This window comes from Gallinula chloropus (assembly GCF_964237585.1).
Source record: "Gallinula chloropus genome assembly, chromosome: 34".
NCBI lineage: Eukaryota > Metazoa > Chordata > Aves > Gruiformes > Rallidae > Gallinula > Gallinula chloropus.
The window spans coordinates 748,606-763,759 of NC_140119.1; positions in this window are offsets into that span (position 1 = coordinate 748,606).

Here is a 15,154-nt window from a genome sequence, read left to right on the forward strand (position 1 = left end):
CTGGAGCTCTCCCTGCAGCTGCTTCTCTATGCACATCTCACCTCCTGCTCTGTGCTCACAGACCTCATCCAACCTGCCCTGTGCTCAGCTCTGCTCTGCAGACCCCTCCTGGCATCAGGGCACTGCCCTGGGGAACCTCTGTGTGTGCAGGGCTCAGGAGATGCTCTGATGTGGACATTCTAGAGGGGAGAACAAAGTTCTCATCTCCCACAGTCAGCACAGCCCACAGGAGAAGAAAAGTCAAAGCAAAGACTCTGCCTGGCAGGAAAATGCTTCCTCGATGTTGTTCCTCAAAGTTCCTTCTCTCAGGGATCAGCTGGAGCTGGGAGCAAAGCTGACCCAGGCAGCACTTTCTTCCAGCAGAAGGACCTTATGCTGCTCTTCCCTGGGTCACATCTCCAGCCACAGCTGCTGTCTAAATCCCTGTGGAAAGCCCACGAGCCAGGCTGAGTGCTGACCCCAGCAGCAGCAGAGTCCCTGCCCCAGCACCCAGCCCCCAGGGTGCAGGGACGGGGGTTATAATCATTATTATAACTACCATCAGCTGCAGTATCAGCTCTGGCACAGTAGTAGGTGGCCGTGTCACTCTCCCTGAGGCTGTTCATCTGCAGCGTCACCGTGCTCTGGGAGTTGTCCCTGGAGATGCTGAACCGGCCCTTGAATGATGGCGCGTACCATGTGCCGCTACCATCCTTGTTAATCCTTGCAACCCACTCCAGCCCCTTCCCGGGCACCTGGCGCACCCATCCCATTCCAAAGCTGCTGAGGTCAAAGCCAGAGCCCTTGCAGAGGAGGCGCAGGGACCCTCCGGGTGTCTGGAGGCCCCTCCGGACTCCACCAGCGTCACGGCCGCCCGCAGCCCTGGGGAAGGAGGAAGGACACCAGTGAGTCGCCCACTCCCACCATCATCATCATCATCATCATCATCATCATCATCATCATCATCATCATCATCATCATCATCATCATCATCATCATCATCATCATCTTCATGATCATCACCATCACCACGTCCTCAGCACCCCCTCGTTACCTGGATTGGTTTGCAAGTATTTACCCCACTTCTGGCAGCACCTACTCTGTGTCATTGGTCACATTGTCCCAACCTCACTAGAGAACAATCTTTTGATCCATCTTTGGCCCAAATCTCAACCAGTTTCCTTCAGAACCTGCCTGTGCTGCCCACCAACCCCTTGAGCCCTTTGCCCAAACCTTGTCCATTGGCCCCATGGAGCCAAACTTGCTCCAAGTTTGGGGCAGAACAGCACTACAAGAACCCCTCCACCATATAAGAACCACCAGACCATGTCCTGGCGCCATCACCCCCCTCCCCAAACCCACCACCCATCCCCATGTGTACCTGTTGGGTTCATAATCCCACTCTGCCACCAATCCCTCATAATTACTTAATTAAATCCTACAGCTGCCCCAGCTTCCTTGGAAAACTTCTAATTAATTAATTAATCCCTTCTTTTGACCGGGCAGCTGACACCAGACATTCCTAATTAATAAATTCATTAATTAAATAAATATTTACTTTTTCCCCATGCCTCATTCTCTGTAGAACTATTTAATTAAGTCAAAACAAACCACCCTATGGCTGTGCTTGTTAGCTAACTGATACTCATGGGAGGGTTGCTACCGAGGCCCCCTCCTCCTCTCACCTGCAACACCTCATTATGCAAATCAGCCCCCACCCCTCCGGCCTATAAGAACCCCCCAACCCCATCATGGCGCCATCACCCCCCTCCACAAACCCACCACCCAACACCATGGGCACACACTGGGCATCCCCCATCCTCCTCTTCCTCGTTACCCTCCCAGGTAACGAGGGGGTGGTGAGGACGTGGCGATGGAGATGATGATGATGATGATGATGATGATGATGATGATGATGATGATGATGATGATGATGATGATGATGGTGGGAGCGGGTGACTCACTGGTGTCCTTCCTCCTTCCCCAGGGCTGCAGGCGGCCGTGACACTGGTGAAGTCCAGAGGGGCCTCCAGAAACCCGGGGGGTCCCTGCGCCTCCTCTGCAAGGCCTCTGGCTTCGACTTCAGCAGCACCTGGATGTCCTGAGCCCACCAAGTGCCTGGGAAGGGGCTGGATTTCATTGTGGGTGTTACCAAGGATGGGAGCACCACATGGTACACATCATCGGTCAAGGGCCGGTTCACCTTCTCCAGGGATAACTCCCAGAGCACGGTGATGCTGCAGATGAACATCCTCAGGCACGGTGACACGGCCACCTACTACTGCGCCAAATCTGGTTATAGTGGTAATAATCTTGGTGGCCCAGACACCGTCCTCCTCTCCCCATCTCCTCTAAGGACAATCCTGGCCCAACCACTGACTGTTTCTGCTCCAAGAAGAGTTTCTGGCCACACGGTGATGGGTTGGAGAAAAACCACCCAAGGTTTGGGTGAAAACCCCCCTGAGTTGGGGCAACACGGCCATGGTCGGGCCCGAAGCAGCCCAAGCTCAGAACAGCACAGCCAGGTGAGATGCCCAGCCCATCAGGCGACTCACGGGGGGCTGTCATGGCACTCAGCCTGGAATGGCCCTGAGGCCCCATCTCAGCACAGACAGCCCCTGGGCAGCTGTGTCCAGAGCTCAGACAGGAGCTGTCCTGCACAACCAGACTGAATGGGGAACCCAAACCTGGGCTGAGCCCTGGGATTCCTCCAGCAAACAATATGCCCTGAGCCCCGATCCAGCCACTATCCAGCTGCCTGGCAGGGAGATAAAGGCAGCCAGGGGGTCTGCAGTGCAAAGAGATGCAGCAGATAGGGCATGAGATAAGGGGGATCACCGCTAATGACAGACATGGGAGGTGGCATTGTCCCCTGGGACACAGTCCTGCCCACTGACACCGACATCAGCCAAACAATGGAATAAAACCCCTTGGATTCAGTCTGAGATGGGGGAGCCACTTCTCCAGCTCTGCGGGGAGACTCTGCCCCTTGGCCAGGATTACTGGGAGATGATGGAAAGGGGTTTGGCAAGCACACCTGCCAGCTCTCTGAGGACCCTGGGGTGGATCCCATCTGGCCCCAGTGACTTGTGGGTCTCTAACTGGCCAAGCAGGTCACTCATCATTTCCTCCTGACCCATGGGAGCTTTGTTCTGCTTCCCCTCCCTGTCAGCCCCTTCCTGAGGATGAGCACTAAAGGAATAAAGATCTGATACCCAGGGAGAGGTAACAAGGACCCCACCTCTCTGTCCCATAAGAACCCCCTGACCCCGACGTGGCACCATCACTCCCCTCCCCAAACCCACCACCCACTGGCCCTCTGCCATCCTCCTCTTCCTCATCGCCCTCCCTGGTAACGAGGGGGTGGTGAGGATGTGGCGATGGAGATGATGATGATGATGATGATGATGATGATGATGATGATGATGATGGTGGGAGCGGGCGACTCATTGGTGTCCTTCCTCCTTCCCAGGGCTGCGGGCGGCCGTGACGCTGGTGGAGTCCGGAGGGGCCTCCAGACACCCGGGGGGTCCCTGCGCCTCCTCTGCAAGGGCTCTGGCTTCACCTTCAGCAGCTACAGCATGGGATGGATGCGACAGGCACCTGCAAATGGCCTTGAGTGGGTTGCAACTGTTACAAGTGGTGGTTGAACAAGATACGCACCATCGGTCCAGGGCCAGTTCAGCATCTCCAGGGACAACTCCCAGAACACGGTGACGCTGCAGATGAACAGCCTCAGGGACGGTGACACGGCCATCTACTACTGTGCCAAACGTGACTGTGGTGTTGATCTTTTTGGTAGTGGTAGTACTGGTGGTCATGGCCCCAACCTTCTCCCCATGTCCTCACCTCCCTGGAGAACAATTCTGGCACATTGTCAACACCTTTGACCCATATTTGAGTATTTTCAGCCCAAATCTCACCCACTGTCGTTCAGAACCTGCCTGTGCTGCCCACCAACCCCTGGAGCCCTTTGCCCAAACCTTGGCCATTGGCCTCCAGCTGGGATTGGTTTTCTCCAACCTTAACCCTCTTAACTGCAAACCTGACTGGTCACCCCAACCCTTGACCCTTCGACCAACATCTCACTTGGCTTTGCCGTTCTGCCCCAAGCTCAGGCTGCTTCAGGCCAAGTGCTGACCATGTTTGGCTCCCTGTGGCCAATGGCCAAGGGCTGGGCAAAGGGTTCAAGGGGTTGATGGGCACCTCAGGCAGGTTCTGAAAAACAGTGGGCAAGATTTGGGCTGAAAATACTCAAAGAAGTGTCAAAAAATTGTTGATAATGAGCCAAAATGGTTCTCCAGGAAGGTGGGGACACAGTAATGGGGTTATGGCAACCAGTAGCATAACCACCAGCAGCAGCACCACCATATTTAGTGCAATAGTAGGTGACCTGAGGGAAACTGTCAAAGGACCAAGACGTGACTGTTCCACCCAAACCTCAGCTGGTCGCCCCAAACATTGGAGCAACATCTTGACCCAGCTGTGCCAACATTACCAGTGGTCCCCCAAACCACCCCGAGCGCCAAACCGGGATCCACCCAGATCTCTACCCGTCCCCTGACCTCCAGCCTCAGCCTTGATCCCACCAGGGACATGGAGTGTGCTGGTGGGACTGGGCGACTCACTGGTGTCCTTCCTCCTTCCCCAGGGCTGTGGGCAGCCGTGATGCTGGTTGAGTACAGAGGGGCCTCCAGACACCTGAGGGGTCCCTGTGGTGGTGGCCCCGACCCCATCACCGTGTCCACGCCTCCCCAGGGGGACATTCCTGGCCCTGATTTTGTCTCTCCCTGACCCAAGCTGGACCCAACAAGCACGGGTCCCACCCGCACAGTCCGAGTCCTCGTCCTTCAAGAGGAACAAGTCTGGATCGAACCTTTGACATCGCTCCAACATCTGGAGTGAGGAGTTGAGGTCTGGGGCAAAGCCAGTCAAGATTTTGGTTGATCAGTTGAGGTTTTGGTCGAATGATCAACTCTGAGTGGGGCTGGGGAGAGCGGGAGGCCAGTGGCCCAGGTTTGGGTCCCAGGGCAGGTGTTTGGGGCCAGGACGGTCACGGTGTGGCTCTGCTGCCAAGGTTTGGGGTGATGGGTTGGGGTTTGGGCCAACTACTACTTCAGCAAAGCTGGTGATGGTGCTGATGCTGGTGGAGGCCCTGATCCCATCCCTGTGTCATGACTTCCCTGGCAACAATTTTGAGCTCCAATATGAACTGGTTTTGACCCATTGAGTCACCAGGTCTCCCCATCACCCTCCTCATCTGCATCTTTGTCCCTTGGGAGGAGCAAGTCAGGGTTGAGCTACTGACACTGCTCCAACGGCCAAGGTTTGGGGTGACCAGTTGTGGATTGGGGTGAGCAGTTGAGAGTTGGGCTGAAGAGTGTTGAGGTTGGAGGGAACCAGTCAGAGCTGGAGGCCAATGGCCAAGGGTTGGGCAGGGGGCACAAGCAGCTGGTGGGAACCACAGGCAGGTTCTGAACAACCGTGGGTGAGATTTGGGCAAAAACCACCCAAAGACTGGTCAGAATAGGATGATAATGGGGCTGAAATTGTTCTACAGTGAAGTAGGGACACAGGGAGGGGGTTGAGGCCACCAGCATCATCAGCAACATAAACATCACCAGCTCTGGCGCAGTAGTAGGTGGCCGTGTCACCGTCCCTGAGGCTGTTCATCTGCAGCGTCACCGTGCTCTGGGAGTTGTCCCTGGAGATACTGAACTGGCCCTTGACCGAGGGCACGTAGTCAGGGAAGATACTAAAGCTGTCAATACTTGCGACATATTCAAGCCCCTTCCCGGGTGCCTGGTGCACCCATCCCATGTTGGCATTGCTGAAGGTGAAGCCAGAGGCCTTGCAGAGGAGGCGCAGGGACCCCCCGGGTGTCTGGAGGCCCCTCCGGACTCCACCAGCGTCACGGCCGCCTGCAGCCCTGGGGAAGGAGGAAGGACACCAGTGAGTTGCCCGCTCCCACCACCACCACCACCATCATCATCATCATCATCATCATCATCATCATCATCATCATCATCATCATCATCATCATCATCATCATCTCCATCACCACGTCCTCACCACCCCCTCATTACCTGGGAGGGCAACAAGGAAGTGGAGGATGAGGGAGGCCCAGCAGGTGCCCATGGGGATGGGTGGTGGGTTTGGGGAGGGGGGTGATTGTGCCATGATGGGGTCGGGGGGTTCTTATAGGGCAGAGGGGTGGGGGGTGATTTGCACAGTGAGGTGGGGATGGTGGAGGTGGCTCGTTACCTCCCCCTGGGTATCAGATTGCTAACGAGCGCACCCACTTGGTTTGGACTTAATTAATTAGTTCTCCAGGGAATGAGGGTAGGGGAACAATTAATAAGTTAGCTAATTAATTAATTAATGAATTACAAGCATCTGGTCTCAGGTGCCTGGTCAAAACAAAGATTTAATCAATTAATTATAAAATCTCCAGGGAAGATGTGGCAGCTGTGCGGGTTAATTAACTAATTATTAGGAGAGACACGGCAGAAGGCAATCAAGAAATAAGTTAATTAAATCATTAAAAGGGGTATCCAGGGAGCCCAAGTCATATGCACAACAAAAGTAATCAGGAAATCAGATAATCAAGTAATTTAAGGGAGTCTATAGGATTCCCATAGCAGACAAACAGTGAAAGTAATGAAGAAACCAGTTAATTAATTAATTACAGGGGTTATCTAGAGAACCCATGGCAGGTGCACGGTGAAATTGAGGAATCAGTTAATGAAGCCATTAAAGGGGGTCTGCACAGAGCCCAAGGCAGATTAGGAAGGCGGCCGGTCAGGTAGGGCAAGTCGGACGGTCAGGTCAGGCGGCCGGATGGGCAAGGCGGTCAGGTCAGGTGTCCAGTTAGGTCAGGTCAGGCAGCCAGTCAGGAAGGGCGGCTGGTCAGGTCAGGCGGCCGGTCAGGTCGGGCAAGGTGGCCGGTCAGGTCAGGCGGCCGGTCGGGCAAGGCAGCTGGTCAGGTTGCTGGCCGGTCAGGTCAGGTAAGGTCAGGAGGCTGGTGAGGTCAGGTCAGGCAAGGCTGCCTGTCAGGTCAGGTGGCCAGTCAGGTCAGGTCGGGCAAGGCGGCCGGTCAGGACGGGCGGCCGGTCAGGTCAGGTCAGGCGGCTGGTCCGGGAAGGTGGTCGGTCAGGCTGGCAGCCTGTCCAGTTGGGCAAGGCAGCTGTTCAGGCAGGCAGCCAGTCAGGTAGGGAAAGGCGGCTGGTCAGGTCAGTTGGCCGGTCAGGTGAGGCGTCCGGTCGGGCAGGTGGCCGGTCAGGTTATGTAAGGCGGCCGGTTGGGTGGGTCTTGAATCTCTCCAGAGAAGGAGACTGCACCTCCTCCCTGGGCAGCCTGTCCCAGGGCTCCCTCACCCTCACTGGGGAAAAGTTCTTCCCCATGTTGGTGTGGAACTTCCTGTGCTCCAACTTGCAGCCACTGCCCCTTGTCCTGTCCCCACAGACACTGAAAAGGGGCTGGCTGATTCCCCCTGCATCCCCTGCTTCAGATAATTATAAACTTTAATTAGGTCCCCCCTTAGTCTTCTCTTCTCGAGGCTGAACAGTCCCAGCTTACTCAGCCTTTCCTCATAGGGGAGATGTTCCAGGCCCCTAATCATCTTCGTGGCCCTTCTCTGGACTCTCTCCAGGAGATCCCTGTCCTTTTTATCCCAGGGAGCCCAGAACTGGACACAACACTCCAGTTGGGGCCTGTCCAGGCAGATTAGAGGAGGAGGATCACCTCCTTTGACCTGCTGCCCACACTCCTCCTGATGCCCCCAGGATCCCATTGTCTCTCTCAGCCCCCAGGGCACACTGCTGGCTCATAGCCAACCTGTCACCCACCAGCACCTCCAGGTCCTTCTCCACTGAGCTCCTCTCCAGCAGGTCATCCCCCAGCCTGTCCTGGTTCCAGCAGTTATTCCTTCCCAGGTGCCAGACTCTCCACTTGCTTTTGTTGACCCTCATCTGGTTTCTCCCTGCCCAGCTCTTCAGCCTGCCCAGGTCTCTCTGGATGGCAGCGCAGTGTCCTGTGTGTCAGCCACTCCTCCCAGCTTTGGATCATCGGGTACTTGCTGAGGGTGGATGCTGTTCCCTCATCAAGGTCCTTGATGAAGATATTAAACAGGACTGGACCTGGGGAATTGCAGCACTGTATCTTCAGAGGAAGGGGCTTGTGGCCCACCCAGATTTATTGCTGACCCCATGTAATCAGGCCTGGGGAAGCCAGCAGAGACAGGTCAGTGTGGAGTAACACACAACAGAGCTTGTGAGGGACAAGCTTGTGAGAGAAGAGACTGCAAGAACGCCAACAGCTGCCTTATAAGGACTCAGGTGACTGCCTGGCTTTAACCCATTATGAGCAGCAGTGAGGTGCGTGTGGGGCGGGTGAGCAGAGCCCAGAACCAGTAGCCATGGAATGGAACTCGTGTGCTGATAGAGACACCTGTGTGAGCCGAGTGTGTGTTTGAAGGAACCAGCTCAGCACTGATCACACTGATCCCAGCTGAGTCCACAAAGCTTCGGCTCCGGCAGTGGGGTGATGACCAGAACACTGGTCAAGGTTTGGGACAAAACACTCAAAGATGGATCAGAAAAGGCTGGTAATGGGAAAAAATTGTTCTCTAGGGAGGTGGGGACACGGGGATGGGGTTGTGGGTATCACCACCACCAGTAGCACCGTAACCAGTACCAGCACTTTTGGCGCAGTAGTAGGTGGCCGTGTCACCGTCCCTGAGGCTGTTCATCTGCAGCATCACCGTGCTCTGGGAGTTGTCCCTGGAGATGCTGAACCGGCCCTGGACCCATGGCCCATAGTAGGTGCCACCATCACTGGTAATAAGCGCGACGAATTCAAATCCTTTCCCGGGTACCTGGCGCATCCAGAACATGCCAAATCTGCTGAAGGTGAAGCCAGAGCCCTTGCAGAGGAGGCGCAGGGACCCCCCGGGTGTCTGGAGGCCCCTCCGGACTCCACCAGCATCACGGCCGCCCACAGCCCTGGGGAAGGAGGAAGGACACCAGTGAGTCGCCCGCTCCCACCATCATCACCCTCCATGTCCGTGTCCTCGTCCTTCAAGGGGATCAAGTCTGGGCCGAGCCTTTGCCGTGGCTCCAGGAGTCCAAGTTGGGGGTGATAAGTTGGGGTTTGTGGCAAAAGCAGTCAAGGGTTGGGTAAGTCAGATTGGGCGACACTCTAAAACCGCCCTAATTAAACTCCCCCCAAAATTCACCAACATTCCCCAAATTCTCTCCAAAAATCAAATTTCTCACCTCAAAATACAATTTCCCTCCTCCTCCCAAAACCGCCACATTTTGACCCAGGACGGCCTTGAGGGTGGAATTTTGGGGATGTGGGGTCGACTCTTGTCACCTCCCCCACTCGCCCCCGCCCAGGCATGGTGAAATTTTGGGGCTAAAAAGGTCAAAATTGGTCCTGGGGAAATGATGGTGATGAGGACTTACCGTAGGAGACAGTGACGACGGCTCCTGCGCCCCAATGACTAATACAACCAGGATAACTACTATGATTCACACCCAACAATTTCCCCCCACACAATTTTTTGGGGTCAAAAAGATAAATTTTGGGAAAATAATTCTAAAAATTCAAAACATTTCCATATTTTTAAAAAATTCTCTAAAATTTTCAAAATATTTTTAAATTCTCACATTCTTTCATAAATTTCCAGGAATTTTTTGTGTGCATGGTGGATTTTGGGAGAGAAAAGTGATGGGCTTGAGCTAAAATTTTTTGATAAATGGTGGGAAAAGGGAAACATTACCAAAAAACAATGAAAAATTCCCCCAAATAAGAAAATATTGGGATAAAAAGGGGGTAAAGAGGGCAGATTTAGGCTCATCCTAGTGAGATGAAAAGATTGGAATGGGAATGCCCTAAAATGTCACGTTTCCCAAATTTGGATGGAAATGGGGAAAAAAAAGAGTTAAAAAATAGCTACTTTGGAGGGAAAATGCTATTTTTTAGCAATAAAAGACCATATTTGGGGTAAAAAATTTAATTATTGGTAAAATAATGTGAAGATTTGGGGGGAAAATAGGGAAAAGTGGGAAAAGACCTGAAATATATGGGTCAAAAATGGGTTTAATGTAAAAAATTCCCCTATGTTGGGTCCAAATAGCAATTTTAGGTTGAAAAATGCCTATATTTGAGGCAAAATAGGTAAAAAGGGTCAATTTGGAGGCAGAAAGTGACAATTTTAGGCACACAAAGGCCACATTTGGTGGAAGAAGTGTCATAAATAAGACATTAATGTGAAGATATGGGCAAAAATGGGTCAAAATTTGGAGAAGAGTCAAAATATTTTTGTAGAAAGTGGAAAATTTCCCAACTTTAGGTCCAAAAATGACCAGGATCAGGTCAAAACCCTGGAAAATTGGGAAAACCAGCTCAAATTTGCTGAGAACCTCAGTAGAATGAGGAAGCGCCGGGTTTTTGTCATCACCTGTGTCACCATAAGTAGCACCCCAACCACCAGCAGCACCACGGTGACACAGCGAGGAGCAATTCTCCCTCAATCAGCACAGCTGCCTCCCCTCACCCTGCGTATTTGGGTCAAAAATGGGAAAAAAAGGGAAAGGAAGAGCAGATTTGGCTCCAAATTGGCCCCAAACCCCAAAGTATTCAAGATTCGGGTAAAAATTGGCCCAAGGAAGCAAAGGAACCCCAGATTTGGGTCAAAATGGACAGAAGAAGCCAAAGGAAGAGCAGATTTGGGTCATGAAGGACTGGTAGACCCAAAGCTTAGTGAGATCTGGGTCCAAAGTGACCAGAGAAGCCACGGGAAGAGCGGCTTTGGTTCCGAAAAAGGAGGTGAGGAGGCCAAGTTCTTCTCCCCTGGAGCAAAGCTGCCCACGCCCCCGCTCAGGGTGGGTGTGGAAGCCTCCAGGAAGGGGAAGAGGGACCAAGCGGGGGCTGGACCCCTGGGAAAGGCCCCCTGAGAATAGACATCCACTATAGTTACTTAATTAACAGATTTCTTAATTACTTCGGCTCTGTGGAGACCCCCTATAATGCCTTCATTAACTGATTTCTCAATTCCTTTCACCGTGCACCTGCCATGGGTTCTCTAGACACCCCCTGTAATTAATTAATTAACTGATTTCTTCATTACTTTCACTGTTTGTCTGCTGTGGGCACCCTATAGACCACCTTTAATTACTTGATTAAGAGATTTCTTAATTACTTTTGTTGTGCATATGACATGGGCTCCCGGGATGCCCCCTTTAATGACTTCATTAACTTATTTCTTGATTGCTTTCCACCCTGCCTCTCCCCATAATTCATTATTTAACCTGCACAGCTGCCACATCTTCCCTACATATTTTATAATTAATTAATTAACTCTTTGTTTTGACCAGACACCTGAGCCCAGAGCCTTGTAATTAATTAATAAATTAACTAATTTATTATTTTTTCCCATATCCCTGTTCTCTGAAGAAATAATTAATTAAGTCCAAACCAAGCCATGTGGGGGCGCTTGTTATCAATCCGATACTCAGGGGGAGGTAACGAGCCACCTCCACCATCTCCACCTTGTTATGGAAATCACCCCCAACTCCTCTGCCCTATAAGAAGCCCCTGATCCCATTGAGGTGCCATCAACCCCCGCCCCAAACCCACCACCCATCACCATGGGCACATGCTGGGCCTCCCCCATCCTCCTCTTCCTCATCGCCCTCCCAGGTAACGAGGGGGTGGTTACGATGTGGTGATGGAGATGATGATGATGATGATGATGATGATGATGATGATGATGATGATGATGATGATGATGATGATGATGGTGGGAGCGGGCGACTCACTGGTGTCTTTCCTCCTTCCCCAGGGCTGCGGGCGGCCGTGACGCTGGTGGAGTCCGGAGGGGCCTCCAGACACCCGGGGGGTCCCTGCGCCTCCTCTGCAAGGGCTCTGGCTTCACCCTCAGCAGCTTTGCCATGTTCTGGGTGCGTCAGTCACCTGGGAAAGGGCTGGAGTGGGTCGGGAGTATTTACACTGGTAGTGGTGGCACAGCCTACGCGCCCTTGGTCAAGGGCCGGTTCAGCATCTCCAGGGACAACTCCCAGAGCACGGTGACGCTGCAGATGAACAGCCTCAGGGACGGTGACACGGCCACCTACTACTGTGCCAAAAGTTCTGGTACTGGTTATTATGCTGATGCTGGTGGCCCTGACACCGTCCCCATTTCCCCACCTCCCTGGAGATCAATCTTGACCCATTATCAGCCTTTTCTGACCCATCTGTCAGTGGTTTGGACCTCAACCCTTGCAGCGACACCTCACCCAGCTTTGCCATCCTGCCCCAGCTCGGCCTCCTCCAGCTCCCAGCACTGACCATGTTTCCCCGACCTTGAGTGTTCTGGGACAAACCCATGGCCATTTCTCCTCCTACCCCACCTGGGAGGGGACATCCCTGACCCCACTGCCCCAAACCTCCATCCTTCGGGGCCCAAGGCTCCAGGGCCAGAGTTGGGGCCAGAAGCCGTCAGGGCCTGGGGCAAACCTGTCCAGGCCGGAGCCAGAGAGGTCCCGGTGTGGGGGAGGAGCTGGGCTGTGGGGCAGGAACATCCCGGTGGGGTTGGGGAAGAAACGGTCAGACGTGGTCAGGGGTTGGGCCAGACTGGTGATGGGGTCAGTGTGACCAAAACCAGCTGTGAGAGTCCAAAAGGCAGTGAGAAGTGAGGGAACTCTTCTTTGAGGAAAACCCCTTCTACTTCTCATGGAATGCCCTCATCATATCAGCACTGCGGGACTGTCAGGAGGTACCAAATCCCCACTGCCAGGGCACTGCTGGGAGCAGCTCCTTCTCCCTCCCTGACAATGTCTCTGCTGCCTGGAGATGTCCCTGCAGCTGCTTCTCTCTGCACATGTCACCTCCTGCTCTGTGCTCACAGACCTCATCCAACCTGCCCTGTGCTCAGCCCTGCTCTGCAGACTCCTCCTGGCATCAGGGCACTGCCCTGGGGAACCTCTGTGTGTGCAGGGCTCAGGAGATGCTCTGATGTGGACATTCGAGAGGGGAGAACTAAGTTCTCATCTCCCACAGTCAGCACAGCCCACAGGAGAGGAAAAGTCAAAGCAAAGACTCTGCCTGGCAGGAAAATGCTTCCTTGATGTTGCTCCTCAAAGTTCCTTCTCTCAGGGATCAGCTGGAGCTGGGAGCAAAGCTGACCCAGGCAGCACCTTCTTCCAGCAGAAGGACCTTATGCTGCTCTTCCCTGGGTCACATCTCCAGCCACAGCTGCTGTCTACATCCCTGTGGAAAGCCCACGAGCCAGACTGAGTGCTGACCCCAGCAGCAGCAGAGTCCCTGAGACAGCACCCAGCCCCCAGGGTGCAGGGACGGGGTCGGGGCCACCATCATTATTATAACTACCATCAGCTGCAGTATCAGCTGTGGCGCAGTAGTAGGTGGTCGTGTCACCGTCCCTGAGGCTGTTCATCTGCAGCGTCACCGTGCTCTGGGAGTTGTCCCTGGAGATGATGAACCGGCCCTTGAACAACGGCGTGTACCATGTGCCGCTACCATCCTTGTTAATCCTCGCGACCAACTCGAGCCCCTTCCCGGGTGCCTGGCGCACGCATCCCATTCCAAAGCTGCCTAAGGTGAAGCCAGAGCCCTTGCAGAGGAGGCGCAGGGACCCCCCGGGTGTCTGGAGGCCCCTCCAGACTCCACCAGCGTTATGGCCGCCTGTAGCCCTGGGGAAGGAGGAAGGACACCAGTGAGTCGCCCGCTCCCAACATCATCATCATCATCATCATCATCATCATCATCATCATCATCATCATCATCATCATCATCTCCATCGCCATGTCCTCACCACCCCCTCGTTACCTGGGAGGGCGACGAGGAAGAGGAGGATGGGGGAGGCCCAGTGTGTGCCCATGGTGATGGGTGGTGGGTTTGGGGAGGGGGGTGATGGCACCATGACCAAGGTCGAGGGGTTCTTATAGGGCAGAGGGGTGGGAGTTGATTTGCATAATGACACCGGGCAGATATGGAGGGAGATTGGGGCTCATTACCTCACCTTTGGTGTCGGAATGCTAATGAGAGCACCCACGTTGTGTCTGTGTGTCTCTTGAATCCATTTGGCTAATTAATTAGTTAACAGACCTGAGAGTTACCCCAGGCAACCCACAGCAGCTGTGCAGCCAAAAAGCAATCAGTTAATAATTAGTTACAGGAGTACTTTGGGAAGCTGGCAATCAGGTCAACGGCCAGAACAATTAATGAATTCATTAATTAATGAAGGGTGGTATCTTTCTGGGGAAGCAGCCATTTGGTAAAACAACCGATTAATTAATTAATTCCAGGTCCCCCAGGGAGCTCAAGAATGGGCGAATTAATCAATTATTTAAGCAGGGGTGGTATGGTGAAACCTGATCACTTCTGTGCCCCTAGTTAATTACAAGGCCTGATCGTTTCTTTACCCTCAATTAATTAATTACCATCTCTACCTGGATTTCTTCTTTACCCCTAATTAATTAATTGCAAGGCATGATCACACATTTACCCCAATTAACTGCCAGCTGTGCTGGATAACTTCTTTTCCCTTTAATTAATTATGACCTAATCACTGAGGCCAGAATTGAGCATTGCCCTCTGTCTCCCCCCTCCCTATTTGGGGGAAATCTGGGGTATTTGGGGAAAAAGGGGGAACTGGGAGGGGGGAGGGAATTTTATTGGGAAAAGTGGGAAAATTTGGGGGAAATGGGGGAATTGATGGAGAAATGACGGAATTTGTGGGGAGATATGACAGAATTCTGACAGGAAGGGGAAAATTTTGGGCAAAATGAGGGAATTTTGGTGGAATATGAGGGAAATAGGGATTAAATTAAGGATTTTTTTGGGGAAAATTAGGGAATTCTATGAAAAATGATAAATTAGAAGGTAACAGGGGATTTGGGGGGAATATGAAGGAATTTAAGGGAAATTCGGCAATTTGTGTAGAATATGAGAGAATTTTGGGGAAAATGAGGGAATTTAGATGAGAATGTGATGGAATTTTTTGGGAAATCATGGGAATTTGGGGCAGCAGACTGAAGTCTTCCAGATTCTGAGCCAAGATTTGGAAATAAAGGGTGTGGACTTGGAGGAAAAAGCGGGAATTCCAGTGAGAATAAGCAAGAATCTGGGGGAAAACATGTGGATTTTG